The sequence below is a fragment of the Hemitrygon akajei genome, chromosome 13, assembly GCF_048418815.1.
Source record: "Hemitrygon akajei chromosome 13, sHemAka1.3, whole genome shotgun sequence".
NCBI lineage: Eukaryota > Metazoa > Chordata > Chondrichthyes > Myliobatiformes > Dasyatidae > Hemitrygon > Hemitrygon akajei.
The window spans coordinates 61,663,306-61,680,473 of NC_133136.1; positions in this window are offsets into that span (position 1 = coordinate 61,663,306).

Here is a 17,168-nt window from a genome sequence, read left to right on the forward strand (position 1 = left end):
GTGGATAATAATAACTGTCTTTCACCTGAGCAATCATGATCTGAATGATTTAATATTGAAATTAATGATATAAAGCAACATCCATTTTTTTCTCTCTCCATGGGCATTATTTGATCTTTTCCTTTCACATTATTTCTTTTATATCAAGTTGAGGAGTCATGACCCAAATGGTTAACTGGCCATTTCCTTCCACAGTTGCTACTTGACCGAATGAGTTTGTCCAGCAGGTTTTTTTTTACTCTAGATTCCAACACCTGCTGTCTCTTGAGTCTTTACTAACCCCCTTTTTAATAATTGCTATATTACTATCACAGGCCCGCATCCTCTCATTTGCTTCCTTCACCCCTTCCCCTCTCTACACAGTTGTTCTCTCACTTTTCCATTTCTGATGAAGACTTCTTAACCTGAAACGTGCTTCTCTTACGTTAACGCTGATTGAACTGATGGGTATTTGCAATATTTTCACTTCAGATTTCCAACATCAGCAGTTTGGCACACTAAAAGACATTTAAAAAGTAAGAAAATGGAATTAAAATAGAACAAGATGAGCATAGTTGGAAGGAGTGTGAATGGATGGTTGGCAATGGATGCGGATTTGGTGGATGGAAGGTCCTATTTCTGAATTGTATCTTTCTATGAGTCTATAAGTTAATATATAAATTATAATTGGGTAAAATTCAACTTTAACACTTGTAGTAGAACCTTTGTTCCATAACAATAAAGTTAACTGAATTAGCCCCTCACTTATTTCAAAATATAATACTTCAAAATATTTATATTAATGGCTGAGAGCTTTGGATTAAGATCCTGTGAAGGATTTGACTCAAGACTTTGACTGTCCATATCCCTCTATATATGCTGCCTGACCAAATGAGTTCCTCCAGAATGCCAGATGTTGCTCCAGATTTCCAGCATCTGCAGTTCTTCTTGTATCTTCATGTTAATCATAGCAACTTTTGCAATATACAGTACTGTGCAAAAAGACTTATGTACATATATACAGCTAGAGTGCCTAACACTTTTGCACAGCACTATAAGCTGTTTTTATATCATTTCCTGTGACTTGATTTGAAGCACATGATGGAAAGACCTCCATTTCCGTCCTTTACTTACAGCAATATCTGTGAGTCTTAAATTTTAGTAAATATTGGTAAACATTTAGTATATACAGTACTGTGCAAAAGTCTTGGTCAGATATATATAGCTAGGGTGCCTAAGACTTCTGCACTGTACTGTAATCTTTAAAATCCATCAAACAAACTGATACATTTGACTTCCACCACCCAAGTGGTGTGAATGATGTGTTTGTGTCTCTATCACCGAATTGCAAATCTGTTGCAGAGCAACGGAACTGCTTCACCATTTGTGAATTTCAAAATCGAGGGAAATGAACACACACCAGGTTCTGAAATAAGTTGTGGTCAAACATAGTGTGGTGTAAATTCAGTGCAGCAGAATGAACGAATAAAAGATCAGCTCCTGCTGTTCACTAAAAGCATATTCAGACTCACATAAGATGAGAAGAATAATAAGGCATCAAGTAAAATATAAACACAAGAGATTCTGCAGATGCTTTAAATCCAGAGTAACACATAAAAATGCTGGAGGAACTCAGCAGTTCAGGCGGCATCTATGGAAATGAATAAACAATCAACTTTTTGGGCTGAGACCCTTCCTCAGGACTCAAAAAGAATGAAAAGAAACTGAACTGTTTCTGAAGTAGAGGAAAACAACAGACTATGGCAGAAGATATCAAATATTTTCTGATATATAAAGAGTAAAAGTGAGGCAAGAGTGGACATTGGATAGCTGGAAAATGATGCTGGAGAAGTAGCAATGGGGAATGAAGAAATGGGGGACAAAGTAAATAAATATTTTACATCAGTCTTCACCTTGGAAAACACTGACAACATCGTAGAAATCTGAGCGGCGTCAGGGGTCAGAAGTGAGTATAGTCCCCATTACTGCGAAGAAGTGCTTGGGAAGATGAAAGGTCTGAAGTTGGATAAGTCACATGGACCAGGCAGAATACAGCCAATGGTTCTGAAAAAGACAGCTGAAGAGATTGTGGGGAAATCAGTAGTGATCCTTCAACAATCACTAGAGTCAGGAATGGTTCCAGAGAACTAGAATATCACAGCAATCTCTTTATACTTTAAGAAGTGGGGGGGGGGGGGGGGGAAGGCAAAAAAAACTAGTAAATTATCTGCTAGTTAGTCTCACTTCAGTGGTATGTAAGATTTTAGAATCCATTATAAAGAATGAGGTTTCAGGGTACTTGGAAACATTTGATGAGCAAAGTTTCATTAAGCAGAGATCTTACCTGACAGATCTGTTGGAATTCCTTGAGAAAGTAACGAGTAAGATAAATCCTTTACCATAGCTTTGGAGAAGGATAGGAATGCACAAGTTAGGAAAGCGTTTAATTGGAGTAAGGGGAAATGTGAAGCTATCAGTCAGGAACTTGGAAGCATAAACTGGGAACAGATATTCTCAAGGAAATGTATGGAAGAAATGTGGCAAATGTTCAAAGGTTATTTACGCAGAGTTCTGCATACATATGTTCCAGTGAGACAGGGAAAGGATGGTAGGGTACAGGAACCGTGGTGTACAAAGGCTGTTGGAAATCTAGTCAAGAAGAAAAGCTTTTGAAAGGTTTTAGAAATCTAAGTAATGATAGAGATCTAGAAGATTATAAGGTGAGCATGAAGGAGCCATGAGAAGGCCTTAGCAGACAGGATTAAGGAAAACCCAAAGGCATTCTACAAGTATGTGAAGAGCAAGAGGATAAGACGTGAGAGAATAGGACCAATCAAGTGTGACAGTGGAAAAGTATGTATGGAACTGGAGGAGACAGCAGAGGTACTTATTGAGTACTTTGCTTCAGAATTCACTACGGAAAAGGATTTGGTGATTGTAGGGATGACTTACAGCGAACTGAAAAGCTTGAGTATATTAGATATTAAGAAAGAGGATGTGCTGGAGCTTTTGGAAAGCATCAAGTTGGATAAGTCACCGGGACTGGACGATATGTACCCCAGGCTACTGTGGGAAGCAAGGGAGGAAATTGATGAGCCTCTGGTGATGATCTTTGCATCATCAATGAGGATGAGAGATGTTCCAGAAGATTGGAGGTTTGTGGGTGTTGTTCCCTTATTCAAGGAAGGAAGTAGAGATAGCACAGAAAATTATAGACCAGTCAGTCTTACTTCAGTGGTTGGTAAGTTGATGGAAAAGATCCTGAGAGGCAAGACTTATGAACATTTGGAGAGGCATAATATGATTAGGAATAGTCAGCATGGCTTTTTCAAAGGCAGGCCGTGCCTTACGAGCCTGATTTAATTTTTTGAAGGTGTGACTAAACACGTTGATGTACGTAGAGCAGTAGATGTAGTGTATATGGATTTCAGCAAGGCATTTGATAAGGTACCTCATGCAAGGCTTATTGAGAAAGTAAGGAGGCATGGGATCCAAGGGGACATTGCTTTGTGGATCCAGAATTGGCTTGCCCACAGAAAGCAAAGAGCGGTTGTAGACGGATCATATTCTATATAGAGGTTGGTGATCAGTGATGTGCTTCAGGGATCTGTTCTGGGACCCCTACTCTTGGTGATTTTTTTAAATGACCTGGATGAGGAAGTGGAGGAATGGGTTAGTAAATTTACTGATAACAGAAAGGTTGGGGGTGTTGTGGATAGTGTGGAAGGCTGTCAGAAGTTACAGCAGGTCACCGACAGCATGCAAAACTGGGCTGAGAAGTGGCAGATGGAGTTCAACCCAGATAAGTGTGAGGTGGTTCATTTTGGTAGGTCAAGTATGATGGCACAATACAGTATTAATGGCAAGACTCTTGGCAGTGTGGAAGATCAGAGGAATCTTGGGGTCCGAGTCCATAGGACACTCAAAGCAGGTTGACTCTGTGGTTAAGAAGCATACGATGCATTAGCCTTCATCAATCATGGGATTGAGTTTAGGAACCGAGAGGTAATGTTGCAGCTATATAGGACCCTGGTCAGACCCCACTTGGAGTACTGTGCTCAGTTCTGGTCGCCTCACTACAGGAAGGATGTGGAAACCTTAGAAAGGGTGCAGAGGAGATTTACAAGGATATTGCCTGGATTGAGGGGCACGTCTTATGAGAATAAGTTGAGCGAACTCGGCCTTTTTTCCTTGGAGCGACAGAGGATGAGAGGTAACCTGATAGAGGTGTATAAGATGGTGAGATACATTGATCATGGGGATAGTCAGAGGCTTTTTCCCAGGGTTGAAATGACTTGCATGAGAGGGCACAGTTTTAAGGTGCTTGGAAGTAGGTACAGAGGAGATGTCAGGGGTAAGTTTTTTATGCAGAGGGTGGTGAATGCATGGAATGGGCTGCCAGCGACAGTGGTGGAGGTGGATACAATAGAGTTTTTTAAGAGACTCCTGGATAGGTACATGGAGCTTGGAAAAACAGAGGGCTATGGGTAACCCTATCTTAGGTAAGGACATGTTCGCACAGCATTGTGGGCCGAAGGGCCTGTATTGTGCTGTAGGTTTTCTATGTTTCTGTGTTTCAATAAGCAAACAATTGTCAGTGGCTGTTGTTGTCTTGGATTTACAGAAGGCCGCATATTGGCTACTAAACAAGATAAAAGCCCACGGTATTACAGGAAAGATAGTAGCATGGATAGAAGTTATCTAAGTGGGCCTTTTCTGGTTGGCTGCCAATGACTAGTGGTGTTATGCAGTGGTTGGTGTTGGGCCTGCTTGTTTGCACATTATATGTTAATGATCTGGATGGCTCTTTCATCAAGTTTGAAGACGATACAAAGGCAGTGGAGAGGCAGGTAGTGTTGAAGAAACTGGTAGTCTGCAGAGGACTTGGACAGGTTGGAAGAATAAACAAAGAAGTGGCAGATTGACTACAGCATAGGGAAGTGTATGGTCGTGCAGTTAGAAAATAGAAAATAGTCTACACCTTTATTCCTTCTACCAGACCAGTTCTAAATAAAGTGGTAGAAAAAGACCTGGGAGTCCAAGTGCAGGATTCCCTAACGACTAACTGGCAGGTTAAGTCATAAGTAAAGGAGGCAAATGCAATATCAGAATTCATTTTGAGAGGACTAGAATATAAACGCAAGGAGTATTTTGAGCAGTTTTGGGCCCCATATCTGAGAAAGGATACATTGGTGTTGGTGACGGTCCAGAAGAGGTTTACATGAATGAGCACAGCGATGAAAGAGTTCATGAATGAGGACTGTTGGATGGCTCTAGCCCTGTACTCACTGGAGTTTAGCAGGATGGGGTGGGAAGGAAATCTCTTTGATACCTATTGAATATCGAAGGAACTGGGTAGAGTAGACATTAAGAGGATGTTTTCAATAGTGGGAGAGCCTAGGGCCAGATGGCACAACCTTGGAATATAAGGACAACCCTTCAGAACAGATATGAGGTGAAATTTCTTCAGCTAGAGGGTGGCAAACCTGTGAAACACAAGATGGCTGTGGAGCCTATGTCATTGGGTACATTTAAAGAGAGGCTTGATAGGTTCTTGAGGGTGTCAAAGGCTACAGCAAGAAGGTTGGATCAGCCATGATTAAATAGCAGAGCAGTCTCAGTGGGCCCAATGGCCTAATTCTGCTCCTGTGTCTAATGCTCTGTTGGTCTTCTAAAGCTTTTTTTTCATTCTTTTTTGTATTATCTGCTATTTCTGCTCAATTTTATCCAGTAGCACTCAGCTTTGTTTACAACCTTTCATGTTAAAGAAAACTATCAACCTGGACTCTGCTTTCTCTCCTGAATAGATACTCTTATTCACATCTGTTTAATATCAAATGATGTAACAATTTGATTAAGAGATGACTTCCTTAAATATCTGTCCCTCGATATCTCCCTCATTCTTTAAATCTATCTCATTTATCAAGATTTAAGTCACCTCTAATATACCACTCTTTATGTTAATTTTGCTGTAATTATACTGCAGAGAAAACACCTGAGGCCACTTTCTAGCAATAAGGCACCATCATAAATATAAGCTGCTGTTGATTGAGACAAATGTGTTTTGAAAGTAATAAGAATCTCTAAATGTATAGAGTACCATAATTTCATTGTCAATGCACTGACTCATCTCTTCAATTGTTCAGATATTTCTCACTTCACATAAGTTGTTGTAGGTACACAAATTCTCATGAATCCATGCAAATCCCTGTATTCTGAGGCAATGATTAACTTTCTTTCATGACATCCATCACCTCGAGAAGCTTATTTACTACTTGCACGGCACTAAAGAAAATGAAACTAGGCTATGTGCAAAATAATTTCTTTTCACAGTTTCAGAGCTAGACTTGTGAATGAATTACTGACTGAAGTACTTGATTGCTGAAAACTTATTTTGTTATACAAATAATAATTGGTTCTGTCTAGGGAGAGATGATTTAATTTTGTGGGACTGATGGATTGTGAAAGTAAAAAATTGCAGTTTTTAGTAAAGCACAGTCAGATCAGCGCTCTACTGTGTGGTCAGGTAAAGGTTTGTATAATAATGGGATGTTATTGTTTGTTTCACTTGGCACATACTCAATCACAATCATGTGGCAAGTGGGGACCAGATGGTTTCACTGACAAGGACAGCAATGCATACATAGGAAATCACTGTGAAAGAGAGAACTGAGGATCCAAGATTAATTTTCTGAACACACCATTTTGATTTTCCTTCAAAATGTAACTTATTTCTATCATTCTATCGTTGAATCTAGAAATGACAACTCCACTGAGAAAAATAACAAAAGCAAACAGTTCAAAACTGATTTAAAATAACAAAAGAAATTTGATCTCACAATTTGAAAGATAGGAAATAGCTAGATGTAGAGGCATTTGATGGGGAAAAGAAATTTTCAGCAGTTCAAAGCATAAATAAACATGGAACTCTCAGCAAACGGAAAATAAATCAGATTTCATAATCTGCAGACACCAATTTGTTTCCACCCTGAATTACAAATCATAAGCACACATGTTTACTGAAACTTGGTGAATTGAGATTTAAGTTTGTGGATGTATTGCTTGCCCAGGTCTAGAAGAATGCAGTGTAAATACCATTATCACCATTTCATGAGCAGTGCTGATCTGTTGCCATCATTGCTGCTCATTCCCAGTGTTCATCACACACAGAAAGCCACATGTTCTGTAGCAGTGAATCAGAGAAGCAAAGAAGGCCTAAAGACCAGGCCCATGTGAGGTAACTTCTACTTTACAAAAAGACCACTCAACAACTTGGTGGCCAAAAGAGCACCTTTATCTAAGATAGCAAATGATATTTACAATACAGAGGCTTACAATGCGGCATGGGTGGAGGAACTATATACAATGCATACTGGGAGTAAAAAGAGCGGAAGTAAAGACCCCGCCAACCCCAGATCCCGCCTCCTGCTACCAACAGCTTCCCGACTAGTATTAACTTACTTTTAATAATACTCACATCACAACACTTCTCCCCGTTTAAAATCCAACATTTCCCACATATAGAAGAACTGGGAAATAAAAAAAGTGGTATCATTAGCAACAGGTTACCAATACAAAAACACCGAATTCAACATTCAATTTAACAACAAAAGCAACAATCCAATCAAAGATTCAGTCTGTCAGGAGGTTTGCAAGGACACTGCGATCTATGCACTACCCCCGGTGACCCAGCAGGCACTGCTGGAGAGGATGTTTTGGGTGGGTCTGGTGTTGGGGACACGAGAGGGGTCTGTGTGTCCGTGTGAGAATGTCCATCCTCTTCAGGGGACTCTGCCCCCTCTGCCAGTGTCTCTCCCTCTAGCAAAGTCACTGGTGGACATGCTTTCCTGGTATGCCATAAGTGGTCATTGCTCCTTAACTGTTTTGGACTACTGAGCTTCTTTGAAATCGGTGGCAAGCTATTCTCAGCATTATTGGGATAAATGACATCTGCAGGTTTGACACCTGGCTTGGAAAGTACTGAAAAGGAACTTTGGTTTTTGAACCATCATCACAACCGTGGCTCAGAATAGACCCGATTGCAAATTTTTCATCGAGTTCCTTGTTATAACTTGGAACTATCTGGAGTTCAACAGCAGGAAATTGCAATGCGTTTTGGAAAACTTCTTGTGCTTGAACAAAGGTCTTGTCTGTTAAATCACAGTCATTGATTTTGATGATACATTCATTCTCCTGGAGCAGGTTCTCTTTTCTTGAACAGCTGTTCTCTTCAATACCACGAATACTCAGGCCAAGGAATCTTCCACTCAGCGTAGAGTTAAAAGGCACCACATGGATTTCCAGGGGGCCACCGCCTCCATAAAATTCTACTTAATTTGTCAAATCAGAGTGCTTTCTGAATGCTTGTCTGGTGGTCCTGGAGGCTCTGTTCTTACATCGTCTGCGGGTGCCCCATTTGCTACTGTTATGATTAGCTTCACATGCAGGTTCCTGTTAGCGGGATCATCAGGCTGAGATGCACCTTGCTGTAACTGGGCAGGTGGTACAAGAGCTGGGTCACTGCTCCGCCGTACTAGAAGTGGCGTGCAAGCTTTCAGTGCCGAGGGGGTAACTTCAATTGCTCCTGTAATAGGCTGAAGAGCCGCAAGCTGCACTGCGAGCTCACTCTCAAATGTGTCCAGACTATGTCTGTCACTCACGTTGCCATCGGCGACTTCATCTGCACGCTGCACCTCATTCTCTTCCATCATGTGTGCATATTCAAATTCATGCCAGTTAAGCTGGATTTTGTGAAGCCAATCGCGGCCCAAAAGACTGGGCCCACTGCCCTTAGCTATCACCAGCCTGGCTTCAGCTTTCTGGCCCCTGGCCGAAATATCCACCCCCTAAATGAGGTATGGGCTGCCCTGTATAGGTCCTGAGTTGGAGCTTAGATGGTCTGATGGGAGGCAGGTTGGATCCCCATGTCCTCCTGTAGGTCTCCTCACTAATGACTGATGCAGTAGCCCCTGAATCAATCTAGAACTTAATGTCCTTTCCTTTGACAGTGACTGTGGCATAATATGGTTCAGGTGGTCCCTCATCCGTTTCCACCCCAAACATGTTGTAGGCACACGCTGCCTCCTCGTCTGCTTCTCCTAGGTGGTGTGTGGCTGCCTGAGTCTGTTGAGCTTTCCCCTGCCCAGGCTTAACCTTACCCTTTATGCTCCTGCACTTTTTAACTAAATGCCCCTTTTTACTACAAGCATGGCAGCCAGTATCTTTGAATTTACAAACATTCGCATAGTATGTTCCTCCACACTGAAAACATTCCACCCGCTTTTCCTGACTACTAGTCTCCCTCCTGACTTGGAGCACTGCCTCCAACTGTGACCCCCCCATATATCCTTGGCAGCCATCTCCATGCCTTGAGCAATCTCTAGGGCTGACTTGAAAGTCAACAGTGGGGTTTCTCCCAACAAGCGGCATTGTACGGTGGCATTATTAATGCCGCATTCTAATCTGTCACGGAGCATGTCATCCAACACGGCTCCGAAATCACAATGCTCCGACAGCTGCTGAAGCTCGGCCACAAAATCACCCACAGACTGACCTGGCTTCCGGACATGGCTGTGAAACTTGAACCGTTGAACTATCACCGAAGGCTTCGGATTGTGGTGGTTCCCCACAAGCTTGACCAGTTCATCGTATGGAATTTCTCCCGGTTTCCGCGACGTAGCTAAGTTCCATATCAGCTTGTACGTCTTTGCCCCACACACACTCAGGAGAACAGAGCACTTCTTAGCCTCCTCAGTAATTCCATTAGCACAGAAAAAGTGGCCCAACCTTTCCTCGTACTCCGGCCACTCCTCGATTCGCTCGTTGAACACACCGACCGATCTGAACGCAGCCATCCGAACACAAGGCTCCTCACCCGCTCATAGCTCCTGTTCGAAACGGGCCGACCCGTCCACAAAACCAGTTTATCTCATTGCCAAAAATATGTGGTAACTTCTACTTTACAAAAAGACCACTCGACAATTTGATGGCCAAACGAGCATCTTTATCTGGGACGGCAAATGATATTTACAATACAGAGGCTTACAATGCGGCATGGATGGAGGAACTATATACAATGCATACTGGGAGTAAAAAGAGCGGAAGTAAAGACCCCGCCAACCCCGGATCCCACCTCTTACTACCAACAGCTTCCCGATTCGTATTAGCTTACTTTTAATAATACTCACATTACAACACCATGTACAAGAAGAAGTGAGGAGAAGAGATCTGATCAAGGCAGGCAATCCCTAATTGCCTCTTTTGCCTTTGAAACAAAAAAAATATACTTTTATAATTTGATTATTTGCTTTAGATTTTCTTTTTCTTATTTATTCCAGATTTGCACCATAACACCATAACACAATGAGCAAAATTAGGCCATTCGGCCAGTCAAGTCTGCTCTGCTATTCTAACATGGCTGATTTATTAACCATCTCAACCTCATTCTCCTGCCTTTCCCCCGTAAACTTTGGTGCCCTGATTAATGAGAAACCTATCAACTTCCGCCTTAAAAATATCCAAGGACTTGCACTGTACGCCTGTCTGTGGCAATGAATTCCACATATTCACAGCCCTCGGGCTAAATAATTTTTTTTCTCATCTCTGTTCTAATTGGATGTCTCTCAATTCTGTACCCTCTGTACTCCCTGACGATAGGAAACATCCTCTCCACATCCACTCTATATAGGCTATATATCCAATAGGTTTTGTTGTGTACTTAATATTTCAGTAATATTGTAAATATATTGTTTGATAAAGCTTTCCTTGTTGTTTACATAATAAATTACAGGTTATATGTAAAAGCACATGAATGGTGTAGTCATTATGCCACCACTTCATTTATACGTACTTCTCTAAAAGTAAAACATAATTGGCACTGATTTTCAGGCTCCGTGTTTTTCTTTCTATATATTTTATATTTTGGAATTACAAAGCCTAACAGTGGTGACCAGTAAGTTTTACAATGAACCCAAGATGGCTACCTACTTGTTGAAGAGCAAGTGATAATAATAATAAATAAAGAAAAGCAGAAATGGCCCGCTTCATTGGAAAGATAGACACTTTCAACTGCACAAAAGATACCTGGATGATGGATACTGAGCAAATTGAGCAGTATTTTAAGGCAAATGAGATAATCAATGAGAAACAAGTGCCAGTTTTACTGAGTGCAATTTGTGGAAAATCATACAGTTTGCTCAGAAGTTTAAATGCTCCATCAAACCAGCCAAAATGAGCTTTGATGATATAATGTACATAATGAAGGAACATTTAGAATCAAAACCACTGCTGATTGCAGAATGCATTAGATTTCATTAGTGGAATCAAAAGGAAGGGGAGTCCATATCAGTTTACGTGGCTAAATTTAAGAAATTGTCTGAGCATTGTCATTGTCAGTGCTTAATGATGAACTGAGAGATCATTTAGTTTATCGAATTTTATAAGAACGCATTCAAAAATGGTTCCTAACTGAAGCACAACTCACATTTGAAAGAGCAATTGAAATTTCTGTATTAATGGGAATAGCAGCCAGCAACACGATTGATTTGCAGTTAGAAATAAGAGTCAGCATGAACAGAATTGCAATGTCTAAACAGAAACCTGCCTGGCCGAATAAGTGTGTTACTATTGTGGCAGGGGCTCATATACACCAGACCAAAGTAGATTTAAAGGTGAAACTTGCAGAAAATGCAACAAAGTAGAACACATACAAAGAGTATGTCGGGCAGACCAGAAAATAAATGAACTGTATAGGGAAGAGAAAAAGATCAAAAATTTAGTTGCAGTTTCAAAAATTTTTCATCTGCATGCTGTTGATGAAAAATCTGATAATGATGAGAGTGACACAGGATTGGGTAGCCCTGGGATTTACAATGCCATAACCTCTGTAATAGAGTCAACTGAAAGCAAATTAGGAAAGCATGATGCTAATCAGAGTTGAAGGATGGCATTAGAAAACTCAAACAGATCAAGGGTAAAATTGTGTGAAATGAAAATGTCAAGTTTTACAAAGCCCATCCAGTTTCTAAAACCATCCACAGCAAATTAGCCAGTGATCTAGATCACATGGAGGCTGAAGGAATTCTTTCCAAGATTGAATGAAGACCCTGTGCAACATCAGCAGTCCTAGTAGGCAAGAAGGATGGGTCTGTTAATATCTGTGGTGATTTAAAGGCCACCATCAACCCAGTCCTGAAAGTATACCATTATCTCTGCCCAGAATAGAGGATATCTTTGCAAACCTTTCCGGAGGGAAACACTTCAGCAAAGTGGAATTAGCTGAGGCCTACCTACAGAGTGAGATGGAAGAAGAGTCCAAAGTGTTTCTCACCACAAACAATCACAAAAGGCTGTATTGCCACAACAGGCATATTTTTGAGTGGCATCTGCACCTGTACTCCAGCAGAAAGCTATGCACCAAGAGCTGCAAGGCTGCGCAAGCACTCAGTATACACCGATGACATCATTGTTACCAGTAAGGATGACAAGGAACATCTCCAAAATCTTGAGATAGTGTTGAAAACATTTCAAGATTATTGTCTCAGAGCATGGTGCAACAAGTGTGAATTCTTTAAACCAAGCATCACTAACTGTGGTTACATGATTAATGCTTAATGATTACACAAGTGTACTGAGAAAATTCAACCAGTCCGAAGGCCAAAGGACATCGTCATCCTTTTTAGGATTTGTCAACTATTATAACAGGTTCCTGCCAAATTCTGGCTTCTGTTCTCCACCCCTCAAGCTCAATACTACAGATTGGGAAGAAATGACAATGGACAAAGCCGTGTGAGATGGCTTTCCAAAAGACAAATATAATGGTGACATCAGAGACTGTACTCACATATTATGATCCACATTGCCCAGTGAGGCTTGTCTGTGATGCCTTACTTACAGTATAGGTGCAGTCATGTCACATGTTATGAGTGATGGAAATGAATGCCCCATAGCCTTCCCATCACGTTCCCTTACCGCCTCAGAGAAAGATTATGCACAGATTGATGGATAGACCTTGAGTCTGGTTTGGGGCGCAAAAAGTTTCAACCAGTAGCTGTATGGGAGTGAGATTACCCTCATTACTGATCATCAACCACTAGTGTTCGTTTTCAGTGCACAGAAGGGTGTTCCACTAACAGCAGCTGCACGAATGCAGAGATGGGCTCTGTTTCTTGGAGAACAAGATCAAGTTCAAGAGGAAAACTAATCATGGAAATGCTGATGATTTGTCCCATTAATCCTTGGAAAAGGAAATACCTGAAAAATTTACAATAGAGGACACTCCTCTTGACATATTCTCCCTAACTCAAATTGGAAGTCTCCCTATTACGGCAACAATTAAACCAAGAGAAACTAGAAAAGATCCCACACTGTTTCAGGTCTACATGACCACCCAACATGGCTGGAATGTGCAGCAGAAGCTCCAGTTTCCCCATTTTTACCAATGCCGGGACAAACTTGTCCTTGCCAGGCTTTGCTCTCCGTGGAGATTGAGAGTTGTTGTACCATCCAAGCTGAGAGCTAAAGTGTTGGAGGAGCCACATGTCAGTCATCAAGGAGAGGTTAAAATGAAAGTGCTGGTTCAAAGCTTTGCCTGGTGGCCTAGGATAGATCAGCAGATCAAGCAACTTGCCGTGCACTGCTTGGGATGCCAACACATTCAGTAGAAAAGTATCCAGAGCTCTCAGAATCACGTATTGCAGTCCCAGAGTCAACTCCTACAATTACCATGGTGGAAGCCCTGAAGCTGAGATTTTTTCACATCCACCAGAGTGAACCCACCCCTTATAGGGAAAGACAACCCACAGGAGTAAGAAATCCTCCATTATGAGTGAACCTTTAGGCCTGAATGCGACATTTTAAAATTTACTATGCTGTGGAAGTTGTATTATATAGTGGTGGTCGGCATCCGTCTGGTCTTGAAGGAGAATGGGTGATGATGAATATCATCACGAGCCTGGATGGAAGGTATGGAGATCCTGAGGTCCCCAGTCATTAGGATCCCTGTCTTGGCCTCACCATGTAGTCCAAAGGAAAGCTCATGAAGCAATACGTTTGGTACCAGCTTGGCCGCAGGAACTGCAGGAAGGATGTTCAATAAAGTCCATACACCATACACTCCGGATTTGCTGTCTGGGCTTACTCCCGAGCCTTCCTCTCTCCTGAAGCTGCCCACAAGATAGTGGGGCTATTTATCCAAAGCTGGGGATCTGGTTCACAAGCACCAGGGCGTGTCCACACACTGGAACTGCGAGACAGGAGTGGAAGCTGAAAGTGAGAGCGACAAGCACTACCCACTACACCACCACACTAGACACATCACAACAACTATGTTGACATAAATGTATACTATCCTATAGTATACTGTGTATATATGTATGATGAGAGCAAGATGTTACGTATTTGAGTTGATATGTGCTCTATATTGAGTTGGAGCTTATAGCTAATCAGGCAGGAGTATTATGTATTTTATATCTCAGAAAAATTGTAAATATATTGTTGTCCACCAAGTCATATGTGCGCACCTCACTAAAAGTAAAAATTTAGGAAACACTCAGTTTCTGGCTCCATGTTTTTCTTTCAATTAGTTATATGTTTTGGAGTTACAAAACATTATATATTTTAATGAGATTCCTCCCACTCATTCTTCTAAACTCCAGCGAGTACAGACCCAGAGTTATCAAAAGCTCCTCATATCTTAACCCTTTCATTCCTGGATTCATTCTTGTGAATCTCCTCTGGACCCACTCCAATGCCAACACATCTTTTCTTAGCTAAGGGACCCAAAACTGCTCGGAATACACCAAGCGCCATCTGACCAGTCAGATAAAGCCTCAGCTTTATAAGTTTGCTTTTATATTCTAGTCCTCTGGAAGTGAAGTTATGGAGTTTAATGCTGTTAAGAGTGAGATGCTACATTTTGGTAGGAATAATCAGAATAGGACATACATGGTGAATGGTAGGGCTTTGAGGAATGCAGTAGAATGGAGTGATCTAGGAATAATGGTGCATATTTCGCTGAAGGTGGAATCTCATGTGGCTAGGGTGGTGAAGAAAGCTTTTAGTATGCTGGCCTTTATAAATCAGAGCATTGAATATAGGAGTTGGGACATAATGTTAAAATTGTACAAGGCACTGGTGAGGCCAAATTTGGAGTATTGTGTACAGTTCTGGTCACCGAATTATAGGAAAGATGTCAACAAATTAGAGAGAGTACAGAGGAGATTTACTAGAATTTACCTGGGTTTCAGCACCTAAGTTACAGAGAAAGGTTGAACAAGTTAGGTCTTTATTCTTTGGAGCGTAGAAGGTTGAGGGGGCACTTGATAGAGGTACTTAAAATTATGAGGGGGATAGATAGAGTTGACATGGATAGGCTTTTTCCATTGAGAGTAGGGGAGATTCAAACATGAGTTTAGAGTTAAGGGGCAAAAGTTTAGGGGTAACACGAGGGGGAACTTTTTTACTCAGAGAGTGGTAGGTGTGTGGAACAAGCATCCAGTAGAAGTGGTAGAGGCAGGTTCGTTTTTGTCATTTAAAAAAAAAATTGGATAGGTATATGGACAGGAAAGGAATGAAGGGTCATGGGCTGACTGCAGGTAGGTGGGACTAGGTGAGAGTAAGCGTTCAGCATGGACTAGAAGGGCTGAGATGGCCTGTTTCCGTGCTGTGTTATATGGTTATATGAATACTAACATTGGTTTTGCCTTCCTTACCACCAACTCAACCTGCAAGTTAACATTTAGAGAATCCTCCCAATTCCCTTTGCACTTCTGATTTTTGAATTTTCTCCCCATTTAGAAAATAGTCCATACCTTTATTCCTTCTGCCAAAATTTATGGCCATGCACATCCCTGCACTATATTTGATCTGCAATTTCTTTGATGATTTCCCCAATCTGTCTAAGTCCTTTGGCAGACACACTGCTTCCCCAACACTACCTGCCCCTTCACCTAACTTTGTATCACCTACAAATCTGGCCACATATCCCTCAGTTCCTTCATCTAAATCTCTGTGACATATAACATGAGAAGAAACAGTCCCAACACCAAACCCTGCAGAACACCACTAGTCACTGTCAGCCAACTAGACTTACCTAGCCCCCTTTATTCCCACCCTTTGCCTCCTGCCAGCCAGCTAATCTTCTATCCATGTGAGCATCCTTCCAGTAATGCACTGGGCTCTTACCTAGTTAAGCAACCTCGTGTGCACACATTGTCAAAGGACTTTTGAAAGTCCAAGTAAACAACATCCACTGACTCTCCTTTACCTCTCTCGCCCGTTAGTTCATCAAAGAATTCTGACGGATTTGTCAGACAAGATTTCTCCTTAAGGAAACAATCCTGACTTTGCCCTATTTTGAAATGTGCCTCCAAGTACCTCATCCTTAATAACTGACTCTAACATCATTCCAGCCACTGAAGTCAGGCTAACTGGCTGATAATTTCCTTTATTTTGCCTCCCTCCCTTCTTAAAGAGTAGAGTGACATTTACAATTTTCCAGTCTTCTGGAACCATTAAAGAATCTAGAGATTCTTCAAAGATCACTACTAATGCCTTCACATTCTCTTCAGCTCCCTCTTTCCGAACCTTGTGGTGTGGTCCATCTGGTCCAAGTGACTTATCCACCTTCAGACTTTCCAGCTTCCTAAGCACCCTCTCGTGAGTAAAAGCAGTAACACTGATTTCTGCCCCCTGACACTCTTGCGTTTCTGGCATTCTGCTAGTGACTTCCACAGTGAAGACAGATGCAAAATACTTCTCAAGTTTGTCTACCATTTCCTTGTCTCTGCATTACAACCTCTCCAGTGTCATTTTCCAGTGATCTGATATCTACTCTCATCTCTCTTGTACTCTTTCTATATCTGATATAACTTATTGTGTCCTCTGTTATATTGGTGGCTATCTTCTCTGTTTATTTTCTTTTTCTAGTTGCCTTTTGTTGGTTTTTAAAAGTGTCCCAGTCCTCTTCCTTCCCATTAATTTTTGCTATATTTTAAGCCCTCTGTTTTGCTGCTCTGCTATCATCCTAGCTAGTGTCCCCTCCAATCAGCTTTAGCAGCTCCTCTATGATACTACTATGATTCCTCTTACTTAACTTTAAAACTGATACATCCGATTTTAGCTTCTCCTTCTCAAACTGCAGGGTGAAACCTATCAGATTATGAACACGCCTTCTAAAGTTTCCTTTACCT